We start from the raw sequence: 12,805 nt of genomic DNA, 5'->3' as shown, positions 1-12,805 counted from the left end.
GATGAGGCAAATTTTCTTGCCTGGATCATGGCCAAAGAAGGTTTTATGTGCTCGTTGGTTGTCACATAAGAACTGGAATCTTCTGAATCTTCAGCTTTCTCAGCGGGTATTAAGGCTTCCAATTGACAAGGGGGAGGTTGAGGAAGTTGTTGCCTCTTAGACCTCTGAAGGATCCTCTTGCACAAGGAAAGGATCAATAAATCTGTAAGTGTACCACCATTAGACAAGAAAGACTTAAATGTAGGGCATGGCTCGCAAGGGGGAACTTTTCCAGCGTCCAGCTATCGGATCTTCAATGATATATTGTCGTTGCCATCTTGTCTCCATCACCGATTATGTAGCAATAGCTACTGGGTCGTCTAATGAGAGAATTAGAGCATCTTGCTCTACTTTACCTGCCACATTGGCCTCCGATGTTGGCTTGTTGTCTTGAGACTCTGTCTCGAGCAATCCTTCTTGACGTGGCCCTTCTTGCCACAGTTCCAACATTCAAGAACTCACTTTGTACGTAACTTGCTCTAATGAGAGAATTAGAGCATCTTGCTCTACTTTACCTGCCACATTGGCCTCCGATGTTGGCTTGTTGTCTTGAGACTCTGTCTCGAGCAATCCTTCTTGACGTGGCCCTTCTTGCCACAGTTCCAACATTCAAGAACTCACTTTGTACGTAACTTGCTCTGCCTTGAGCGATCACGACCCTTTTGGTTTTTGAACCTCTCCTTAGGCCTTCCTCTTGTTTCCACTGACAGTGCAACACTTGACGATTCTCCTGTGCTTCTCCTTCGTATTTCCTTGCTTAGGAGAACACCCACAACATCATCAAACTTAAGAGTATTTGTGCCAGAAATAGAATTACTTACAGCCATCACAAGGCTGTCCCAACTATCCGGTAGAGATGATAGTATAAGGAGAGCTCGCACTTCGTCATCGAAATTGATTTTCACCGATCAAAGTTGACTTATGTTTGTGTTAAAGTCATTTAGGTGTTCTGCAACCGAACCATTCTCTGCCATCTTTAGATTGAACAAGCGCTTCATAAGAAATACCTTATTGGATGCCGATGATTTCTCGTAGAAGTCATCAAGTGACTTCATCAAGTCCTCTGTGGTCTTCATCTCCGAAACATTGAAGGCCACCGTTGATGCCAAGCTTAACCGCATTGTTCCCAATGCCTTTCGATCAAGGACAATCCATGCTTCATCTGCCATTGTTGCGGGCTTCTTCGTAAGACCGCCTAGTGGCAAATAGAGGTTCTTCTAGTAGAGATAGTTTTCAATCTGCATCTTCCAATGTTGGTAGTTTTTGCCGTTGAACTTCTCAATCTTGAGCTTCCCTTCCTCCGCCATAACTCCCACTCAATTCAAGGAATCCTTTCCTTGAGATAATTTAGCTACGAGCAAACCTTGCTCTGATACCAGTTGTTAGGAGATAAGATGTAGCTAAATAGATAATTGAGTAGATTACTTAATGGAGAGAGACAGATTTACATACACGAGATTATAGAGTAGAGTGAGAGAGAGAGAGAGAGTACATGTCATAATAATCAATATCTAATTCTCCTAAATGATTTTCTCATATTAAACTGATCATTTAATGTGGGGAAGTGCCAAGGGAGAAAAAGCTAGAATATTGGTTAAGTTAGCAGACCGGCCACAGTAGGGATCCAAAGGAGGGAAAATAGGGATCCAAAGGGGGGGCCATCTGCAAAAGAGCCATGTGAAACAATGGGCCAAAAAGACCCTAAGGTTCAGCCCATTAAGACTTCCAAAATGCTAAGGTTCCAAAATTCAAAGGTTGTGTCCAAAGGTCAACCCTAGGGAAAATTGGATGCTTAGTGTGTGCCCAATAAGTCTTTGCATATCCCTACATGGGAGGGGGCGAGCCCCAAAGCTAGGGGATGAGAGAGAAAGCCACACACACACACACAGGCTCCCTTTACACAAAGGGAATGAGGGACACATGTCAGCTCCCTAGGCCAGATGCCCACAAGGTGTGCCCAATTCCTATTGGAAGACCCTTGAAGTGGACCAATGAGAATTAAGCTAGAGTAAATCTAGTCTAATTAATTTAAAAACATTTAATAAAAGAAACCAATAAGAATTAAGTGTCCTAGAAGACTATTGGGCAGTCTCCCAAGGGGTCCAATGAGCATGCAGGAGCCCCATGGCTTGCCTGATTCCTATTGGCCAGGAGGCAAAGGGGTCCAATGAGAGTTTAGTTTAATTATTTAATTACCTAAAGCTCTCACAAAAGGGGAAAGGGGGACACATGTCAGAAGGCTATCACTTATGCTGCTTAATCCCTATTGGCTTGACCTGGGGAGGTCCAATGAGGCAAAAGCCAGACTTACTTAGCAGCTAGGGCTCGCCCAAGAGAGAGGGGGGGCTGATTTTTGCTTGGCATTGACACTCACACTCTCACACTTGACCATGTGTGAAGGGAAAAGACTCTATCTCCTCCCAAGCTTTAATGGAGAGCTCATCACCTACTCCAAGCTTGTGAGATAGAAGCCTACATCAACACTCTCTGGGCATGTGGATGCAAATCCAACCAAGAGCCAAGCTTCAATGCATGCTCATCTTCTCTACCAAGCTAATTACTAAGCTAAGCTATGCTAATATGAGTGATTATGTGAGGAGATGTACTTCTTTCTCGTAAGATACTTCTTTTTCCTCTCAATCTACTCTCATACCCTGCTAGCTCTCACCATCTTCGAAGGTGTGTGAGGTCTTGGGTCTGAGAACGGGGATAATTCAAGTTGTGTTTGATTAAGTGTTTTGCTTGGTGTATGAAGCTTCCATCTTCATTGCACTAGCTAGTCTTGAAGGAACACAAAGAATTGTATTATACAATGTCTCTCTTGATGGGAGAAACCATAATACAAAGCCTTTTGGAGGGGGGACCGGCTCCATGCAAATCCGGTCCTCAACTGTTGTCAATAGCTTAATTGCTCTCTCTCTTTTGAAAGTATTGTCGATGCTATCTAACTAGGTGTTATGCTTTTTGTTGCTCTCTCCACCCAAGCACTCTTGTAATTCTCATTAAGAATCAACTCTAATGAAATGCCCACTATGTTCATGCTAAATTCCGCTACACAAAAGATTTTAGGCCATTAAATGTTACATTGGTATCAGAGCTCAAGGTTTCTCTTTTCTTGCTCAAGAAGGGAGGTCCTCAAGCTAGCTACAAATGGTTGGTATTATTAATTGCCTGTGAGTAAGTAGAATAGGGATTTTTCAGCCTTGCAGTGCGCCTGCCTTTGTGCAGTTAACGGGGCATCACCGTCGAGAGCTATGGTCTTAATAGTGGAGTCCTACGGGGCTTGCCTACGGCTTAACCACTATTGAGCTATTAGAAGCTTGACAGGAGCCGGTGCTGTTTTGGTGTCGAAAGACGCTCTCTTCTATTCCTTGCAATTAATGGTATTCGAGCCGCGGGTACAGTAGCTTGAGTGCTTTTTCTAAAGGGGTAAAGAGGAGTAGCAAATAGGGCTTGAAGTGCCAAAGTACACCTAAAAAGTTTACACCTAAAAGTTGTTAGAATGGCTGACAATAGTAAAGAGAGTGAAATTAATGTTGATAACTTTGATTTTGCTCATGAGCAAGCTACTAATGATGCTTCAATGCTTGTTAACTATCTTGTTTCTAGGCTTCAACAAGCCATGGGCAATCCATCTCTCCAAAGTGAAGTGCAACGGCAGCTCCGTGCTCACGGGATTCTCCAAGCTCATCACCATGACGAGAGAACACCTAGGAAGCCTCCTTGTGAGACTACCAAAAGAGGTCTCTCTCCGATTCGGGAAGAAGAAGAGAATCCATATGAAGGGCTCAAGAACTTACTTCTTGATGATGCATCTCCTTCCCAAAGGAGAACTCAAGAGCCTCCACCGAAGGAACGAGAAAGAAGCGAGTCTCCCGCCACCTCGGCGGAGATGGCTCCACGAAGACGGCGGGCTAAACGCTCTCCATCACCACCAAAACCGAGAAGACCATCATATTCTTCTCCTCACCACAATTCAAAGAGGGATGATAAAAAGCAAGAGAAGAAAAAGGCGAGAAAGAGGACACCCTCTTCTCCATCTTCTTCATCCTCTTCCTCTTATGAAAGCTATGGTGAAGACAACAAAGATCAAGACAAGAAAAAGGCGAGAAAGAGGTCACCCTCTTCTCCACCTTCTTCAAATTCTTCATCTTCTGAAGAAAGTGATGGTGCAACTTTTGAACCATCAAAAAGAAGAGGCCATAGGAAATCCTATGCCGCATGGAAGAGGTCGTCCAAGCTGAAGAAATTCAAAGAGGGAGGGAAGAGCATCTCTTTCCTTACCTATGATGGCACCTTCGGTGCTACAGACAAAGTTTTGGCCTTTATCCAGCAATTCGATGTGGCGTTTGGAGATGAGGGCTTCACGGAGTCCTCTAAGCTACGTCATGTAGCTATGCACTTTCAAAAGTCCGCCAGACAATGGTGGTCTAGCCTACGAGCCAACGGTGAAGCTCCACGAACATGGAAGGCTTTAAGAGCTGCCATTATGAAGCAGTTTTTGGCCACCGATGCCAAAGACAAAGTACTCACCGAATGGCGAAGCTTAAAGCTCTCTCCCAATGAATCCATCCACAAATATGTAGACAAGTTTTGGGACCTACAACTCAAAGCCACTGTCTTCAAAAAGTTGGATTTTGGAGAGCAAAAGCAACAATTTTGTGCGGGCTTAACCGAAGAAATGGCGGAGTATGTCAACTCCCAAAGGCCACGTACCATATCGGCGGTAATACACCATACTATGGTGGCCTCGCGAATCAATTTCCAAACGGGGGGTAAAAGAAATAATAAGCCCCCGGAAAACAAGGGTTCAATGAGCCTAAGGGGAAGGACAATGTCCAAAAGTCTCCTAAGGGCAATTCCAACAAAGCTAAAGAGAAGGGAGTTTACAAAGGAAAGAATAAACTCTCTCCTGAAGAGCTTGAGCGTTATCGTAAAGATAACCGGTGTTTCAAGTGCGGCGAACAAGGGCATGCGTACCGCGCTTGTCCCCAAAAGAACAACCGCCAAGATCCTCCTAGAGCTTCTTTGGTTGAAATCCAAGAGGAGGAGATTCACCAAACTCACCACAAAGGATCTCCTCTATGCCATGCTTGGGGAAAGGTAAGAGAACATGATGCTTTTATTCTCTTTGACCCTGGTTCTACTCACAATTTCATATCTATGGAGTTAGCCACCAAGCTAGGCATACAATCCTACGAGATGGGAGATATCCTACCCGCAGACAGTGCCTTCAAGGGGCAAGAAGCTTCAGTCACTCCCTTAATCGGGAAATTGAGGCTTCATGTCCAAGGCTATGTGGACAAAGAGGACTTCTTTATCTCTCCTCTCAAGCATGAGGATGTAATCCTAGGGGCACCATGGTTTGACCGTCTGGCTGCCCATGTTAAATTTCCTGAAAGGAGAATCTCCTTTAAGTTCAGGGAAAAGGACATGTATATAGATGCTAGGGAGATGGGTAACACCATCCCCATTGTACATACACCAGCTTTCAACAAGTCAATAAAGAGCTCTATTTCCGTGTACATGATTTTTGTTAAAGATTCTCAAAATGAACCTAATGCTTTAGCAAAAGAAAATAAAAGCAACCAAAAGGAATTAGAGTTATCCAATTTTCTCAAGGGGTTTCAAGATGTCTTTATTGACGACATCCCTTGTGAGCTACCTCCTAAACGAGGTAATGACGACCATGCAATTGAACTTCTTCCAGGAAGTTCACCGCCTAACAAACCTCCTTATAGAGTTTCTCAAGCTCAACAAGAGGAGATTATGCGGCAAGTGCATGAGTTAATTGAGAAGGGCATGGTTAGGCCTAGCTCATCTCCATTTTGCTCACCTGTGCTATTAGTGCAAAAGAAAGACGGCACATATCGTATGTGTGTCGACTATAGAGCACTAAATAGGATCACTATCAAGAATAGGTTTCCCGTTCCACGGGTAGAAGACCTATTTGATAAGCTACAAGGATCGACCTACTTCAGTAGGATTGACCTAAAAAGTGGCTATCATCAAATAAGGATAGTTGATCAAGACATTGTAAAGACCGCATTTCGTACTACATTTGGTCTTTACGAATACATTGTCATGCCTTTTGGCTTGACTAATGCACCAGCCACATTTAACCGCTTGATGGAGAAGCTGTTCAGACCTCATCGAACCTTCACTGGAGTGTTCTTTGATGATATTATCATCTACTCTAATTCATTAGAGGAACACAAGCAACACCTCCAGGTAATATTTCAAGTTTTAAGAGAGAATAAACTTTATGTTAATCGAAAGAAAAGTGAATTTTTCTTGCAAGAGATTCAATATTTAGGTCACATTATCTCTCAAGATGGAATCCAAATGGATCCATCCAAGTTAGAGGTAATAAAAGGATGGCCTAAACCAAGGAATCTTCATGAACTAAGAAGCTTTATAGGTATGTGTGCATACTATAGACGCTTCATAGAAAAGTTCTCACAAATTGCGGGACCATTACATGACCTAACAAAGAAAAATGTTAGGTATACGTGGTCTACTAAGGAGAACAATGCTTTCGAAAAGCTTAAAGAAAAGCTTATCTCTCAACCTGTGCTTACACTACCGGATCTCTCAAAACCATTTGAGGTCCAATGTGATGCTTGTGGTGATTGCCTTGGGGCTGTTTGCTCCAAGAAGGGCACGCCATAGGCTATGAGAGTCGAAGGCTCGACCCTGTTGAGCAAGCTCTAGGCATATACGAAAAAGAACTCCTTGCAGTTCTACATGCCTTAGACTCATGGAAGCACTATTTATTGGGGACTCCTTTCATTCTGCGAACGGATCACCAAAGTCTTAAGTACTTCATGACGCAGACCAAGCTCTCCGACAAACAAATGAGGTGGGCAAATTTCCTTTCGCAATTTCATTTTCATATTGCTCACATTGCTGGCAAGCATAATCAAGTAGCCGATGCACTCTCAAGACGACCGAGAGTGAATGCGGTTTCCATAGCAACTCACAATGATCTATCTTTAATGATAGATGAGTATGCTATTGATCCCGATTTTAGAGATGTGATTTCAGCCCTTGCATTAGGGAAGAAAGAAGAACCATTTACTTTACAAGATGGTTATCTTCTCTATGGCAATAGACTATGCGTTACTAACTCCCTACGTGAGAAAGTAATGTATGAATCTCATGCTCCCCCATATGCGGGGCATAGAGGGATTCAGTCTACCCTAAAGGGAATTGAAACATATTTCTATTGGCCTACCATGAAAGTGAACATACATGAGTATGTTTCCAAATGTGTGGTATGTCAAAAGACAAAATTTGATAGAGGGAAGCAACTTGGATTGCTTCAACCCTTGCCAATCCCTAATTCACCGTGGGAGAGCATATCCATGGATTTTATCTTTGGATTGCCTAAGTCTATCCATGGGAATACGGGAATATGGACGATAGTAGACAGGTTCAGTAAACAAGCTCATTTTATACCTGTCAAAAAGACTATCAAAGCCCATCAAATGGCAACCCTCTTCATTTCACAAATTTTCAAGTACCATGGCTTGCCAATGTCCATAGTGTCGGATAGAGATCCTAGAATGACCAGTAATTTCTGGAAGGGTCTCTTTGAGAATTTAGGAACAAGGCTAAACTTCTCTTCGGCCTATCATCCACAAACTGATGGCCAAAGTGAAATAGCTAACCTAACTATTCTCGATCTACTAAAAGCCTATGTAACGGAAGTAGATCAAAGATCCCAATGGGAGAAGTACTTACCCTTAGTAGAGTATGCTTACAATAACACTGTACATACTTCTACAGGAAAAGCACCTTTCGAGGTAATTGAGGGAAGATCAAAAAGTCCCTTGCTACTTAAGGTACATGGGAAGATCTTCGCTGCAGATGAGTATAGCCGAGACCTACAAGAATCTTTCCAAAAGATTAAGGATGCTATCTCTATCTCACAGCAAAGGCAAAAGGCTGCTGCTGACAAGCACAGGAGAGCCCAAGCCTTTAAAGAAAACGATTGGGTCTTGTTAAAGTTTCCCAAGGCTCGATTAAGGCACACTACGGGCAAGAATCCTACGGGCCACCAAAAGTACTATGCTAAACTAGCAAAAAGGTACTATGGTCCCTTCCAGATTCTTAGGCCAATCAATGAGATGGCCTATCAACTTAAGTTGCCCAATCATTGGCTCATACACAATGCTTTTCATGTGAGCCTCTTAAAGCCTTACAAAGGAGAGCCACCTCAAGAACCAACTATTGAAGACCCACCGGAGATCGAGGACCACGAGGAGGTGCTGCAGCCCGAGTCCATTCTCCGACATGAAGACAAGGTATTAAGAGGCGGTAAGACTATCCGACGATATCTTATTAAGTTTAAGAATTATCCTTTTGAAGATGCTAGATGGATGCAAGGCATACAATTAAATGTACAAAATGATAAAAATGAACAAAATTTTTTGTCTTATAAGACTCTCTTTTTCTTTATTTGTGCACAAAAATGAAGTAGTATGCATGCTTAGATCAAGTTTGCGGGGACGACGTCTCCCAAACACCAAAGTAGGGCTTGTCACTCTACTATGGAAGACTGATAGGACTAATGTGCAGACATGCTTGCGGTAGCCTCAGGCTCTCAAGCGCCAAATGGACTAGTCATCCATTATGGAATGATGTCGTAGGGTAACATAGGGATCCTCTACCCGCTAAGAAAAGGACTCATGCGTATGCTTTATCTTCTCTACACCATAGTCGAGGACGACTATGATTTCAAGAGAGAGGTAATGTCATAATAATCAATATCTAATTCTCCTAAATGATTTTCTCATATTAAACTGATCATTTAATGTGGGGAAGTGCCAAGGGAGAAAAAGCTAGAATATTGGTTAAGTTAGCAGACCGGCCACAGTAGGGATCCAAAGGAGGGAAAATAGGGATCCAAAGGGGGGGCCATCTGCAAAAGAGCCATGTGAAACAATGGGCCAAAAAGACCCTAAGGTTCAGCCCATTAAGACTTCCAAAATGCTAAGGTTCCAAAATTCAAAGGTTGTGTCCAAAGGTCAACCCTAGGGAAAATTGGATGCTTAGTGTGTGCCCAATAAGTCTTTGCATATCCCTACATGGGAGGGGGCGAGCCCCAAAGCTAGGGGATGAGAGAGAAAGCCACACACACACACACAGGCTCCCTTTACACAAAGGGAATGAGGGACACATGTCAGCTCCCTAGGCCAGATGCCCACAAGGTGTGCCCAATTCCTATTGGAAGACCCTTGAAGTGGACCAATGAGAATTAAGCTAGAGTAAATCTAGTTTAATTAATTTAAAAACATTTAATAAAAGAAACCAATAAGAATTAAGTGTCCTAGAAGACTATTGGGCAGTCTCCCAAGGGGTCCAATGAGCATGCAGGAGCCCCATGGCTTGCCTGATTCCTATTGGCCAGGAGGCAAAGGGGTCCAATGAGAGTTTAGTTTAATTATTTAATTACCTAAAGCTCTCACAAAAGGGGAAAGGGGGACACATGTCAGAAGGCTATCACTTATGCTGCTTAATCCCTATTGGCTTGACCTGGGGAGGTCCAATGAGGCAAAAGCCAGACTTACTTAGCAGCTAGGGCTCGCCCAAGAGAGAGGGGGGGCTGATTTTTGCTTGGCATTGACACTCACACTCTCACACTTGACCATGTGTGAAGGGAAAAGACTCTATCTCCTCCCAAGCTTTAATGGAGAGCTCATCACCTACTCCAAGCTTGTGAGATAGAAGCCTACATCAACACTCTCTTGGCATGTGGATGCAAATCCAACCAAGAGCCAAGCTTCAATGCATGCTCATCTTCTCTACCAAGCTAATTACTAAGCTAAGCTATGCTAATATGAGTGATTATGTGAGGAGATGTACTTCTTTCTCGTAAGATACTTCTTTTTCCTCTCAATCTACTCTCATACCCTGCTAGCTCTCACCATCTTCGAAGGTGTGTGAGGTCTTGGGTCTGAGAACGGGGATAATTCAAGTTGTGTTTGATTAAGTGTTTTGCTTGGTGTATGAAGCTTCCATCTTCATTGCACTAGCTAGTCTTGAAGGAACACAAAGAATTGTATTATACAATGTCTCTCTTGATGGGAGAAACCATAATACAAAGCCTTTTGGAGGGGGGACCGGCTCCATGCAAATCCGGTCCTCAACTGTTGTCAATAGCTTAATTGCTCTCTCTCTTTTGAAAGTATTGTCGATGCTATCTAACTAGGTGTTATGCTTTTTGTTGCTCTCTCCACCCAAGCACTCTTGTAATTCTCATTAAGAATCAACTCTAATGAAATGCCCACTATGTTCATGCTAAATTCCGCTACACAAAAGATTTTAGGCCATTAAATGTTACAGTACACACGATATACATGGTTCACCCAATGTGGGCTACGTCCATGGGAAAGCAGCCACTCAATGGCTTTAGTACTTCAAAACAAGAAGTAGTTTACAAAGGGATTATACCCTTTTGGAGCTCCCGCCTTGCTTCACTCTCACCTCCTCACACTCACCTTGTTGCATCAACTTCACACTATGAAACGTGTGTAGAAATGGCCCCCTTTTATAGGCCAAAAGGGCTGCCCTCTCTTATGAGAGGCAGCCATGTGTAGCCGCCCTTGTGTGAATAAGTCCAAATCGGACCCTCCAATCCGCCCATGTGTGGCCGCCCTTGTGTAGACAAATCCACTTTTGAATTCGGCCACCGGCCATTGACTTGCGACCACCGGCCAACTGACCGATCGTTTTCCGACCACTTTCCGGCCGCCGTTCGGCCATAAGATTCCGGCGAAAAGAAACATTCCGGCGAGGAAAAAAAAAGTTGTCCCTGATTTTTTGCCATGAAAATTTTGGTTTCCGGCGAGTGATTTTCCTTCACGCACGATGGCTTCTCCTCATAATGGGGGTCTTACAAATATGCGCTTTTACCACAAAAAATCACAAGGGTAAATCAGGCTCCATACTTAACACATACATCATGCAAGGAGGAGCTGAAGGCATAGAAAACTTTGACAAGGTCATTTCATTATTTTTTGATGCCCTTGTAATGCAATTCTTGGGTTCTACCAATAAAATTCAAGATCGCAATCGAGAAGCTTTCTTTAGAAATAAGCTTTGTGATCTTACAAAGGTGAAGAAGTATGAGCAACACATGGCCCAACTCATGTACCAGTTTCCAGGCAGATACTTCAAAACTGAGTACAAACAGTATTATGTTAATTTCTTTCCAGAATCATTTGCTAATTTGATAAAGGAAAGAATTAAAGCTACTGATCTGCACATTAGTGAAAAAATCTCGATTGCTCAAATAAATTCTTTCATCAATGGTCACTGATTTGGAGTGTGTTCGACTTTGAATAAAGCAAATATTCAAGCAGGTAAAAGGATTCAACTCCAGATTTTGCAATATGGAGACTAAAGCTCAGCAGTTTGTGTGCAAGCAATCTGAGGAGTGTAACTACAAGGTAAAACAACACAGAAACAAATATGGTAAGCGGTTCAAAGTGGTTAGGAAAAAGAGAAAGCTTAGCGAAGAAGAAAGAAAATAGGTAAATTGCTATATCTGTGGAAAACCTGGTCATATTGCTCCTAACTGTCCCAAAAGAAAGAGAAAGTTTGGAAATGTTGTTTTGAAAGACATGTATAAGTACGAGGTGGTATACTGCAACGTCCTTCAGAAAAAGGATTATCCAATTCGGAAGTATACCTTGTATGACTCTGATGAATCTGACTCTTCTACTGAAAATTCTAATGTAGAATCTACACCTACAAAAGAGCTTGTTTTCTCGAATGACAGTTTCACCAAAATGTCTAATATGGTGAAAAAGCCATAGTCCCTCCCAAAGTTCAAAAGGTATGATTCTTCCACTGAAAATGAGGCAACTACCAGTACTAGTGAAGAATCTGAAATCTGGAAAAGAAATTCAAGGTCCTTGAAGATGAATCTATCCAAGAAAGAGCAACAAAGCTATCAACCATCCACTACAATTGTTTAGAAGCATGGTTAAAAAGCAGAAGATGAAACAACAAGATGCTTTTATCAGCTAACCACCGCCAGGAGCACATCCATCTACCACTAGAGAAGCCTCTGCTTCAACCTCTACTCCAAAACAATCACCGATTAGGTAGGCAACTGAATTTATCCAGGTATGCAGTAAAAATGATAAAGCTATTCTCGATGCTATCCAAGCTGTGCATGTTGAATGCAAAGAATTAAGCAAAAGCATAAGAACAATGGAATCTCAGCTTGCTGCTATTGAAGCTAAAGTTGATCAAACTCATGCTATGGCTACTCAATTATTAGAGATGGCAATCTTGCAACAAGTGGCTGATGAACTAGTAAGTCAATGGATTCCTGATCATGGTATGAATGCATGTGATGTGATTCACTTTGATGCCAAATTTAATAGAGCTTTCTATTCGGAAGTCTGGATCAAGTTTTCACACACTCAATCATTCCATGTTGATGCTTTGTGGGACTCCGGCTCTGTAATGTCCTACATTAATCAAGTCCTTGTTCCACCCCACTTGTATATATATACATAAATGTGTATATGTATATATATATATATATATATATATATATATATATATATATAGAGAGAGAGAGAGAGAGAGAGAGAGAGAGAGCACTGCCAAAACTAAACATGAGTGAGAGAGATTAGTTCTTCATTCTTTTAAAAAGAAATATGAGGAGAGTGAGAAGGAAAATATTTAATATCTCTATGTGAAAGAGATTAGTTGTTCTCACTATGGCGGAATAACCACGTAAGAG

Source organism: Adiantum capillus-veneris, chromosome 28 (genome assembly GCF_014529385.1).
Source record: "Adiantum capillus-veneris isolate H3 chromosome 28, ASM1452938v2, whole genome shotgun sequence".
Lineage (NCBI taxonomy): Eukaryota > Viridiplantae > Streptophyta > Polypodiopsida > Polypodiales > Pteridaceae > Adiantum > Adiantum capillus-veneris.
The sequence above is the reverse complement of the archived record's forward strand: the minus strand, read 5'-3'. Positions refer to the sequence as shown.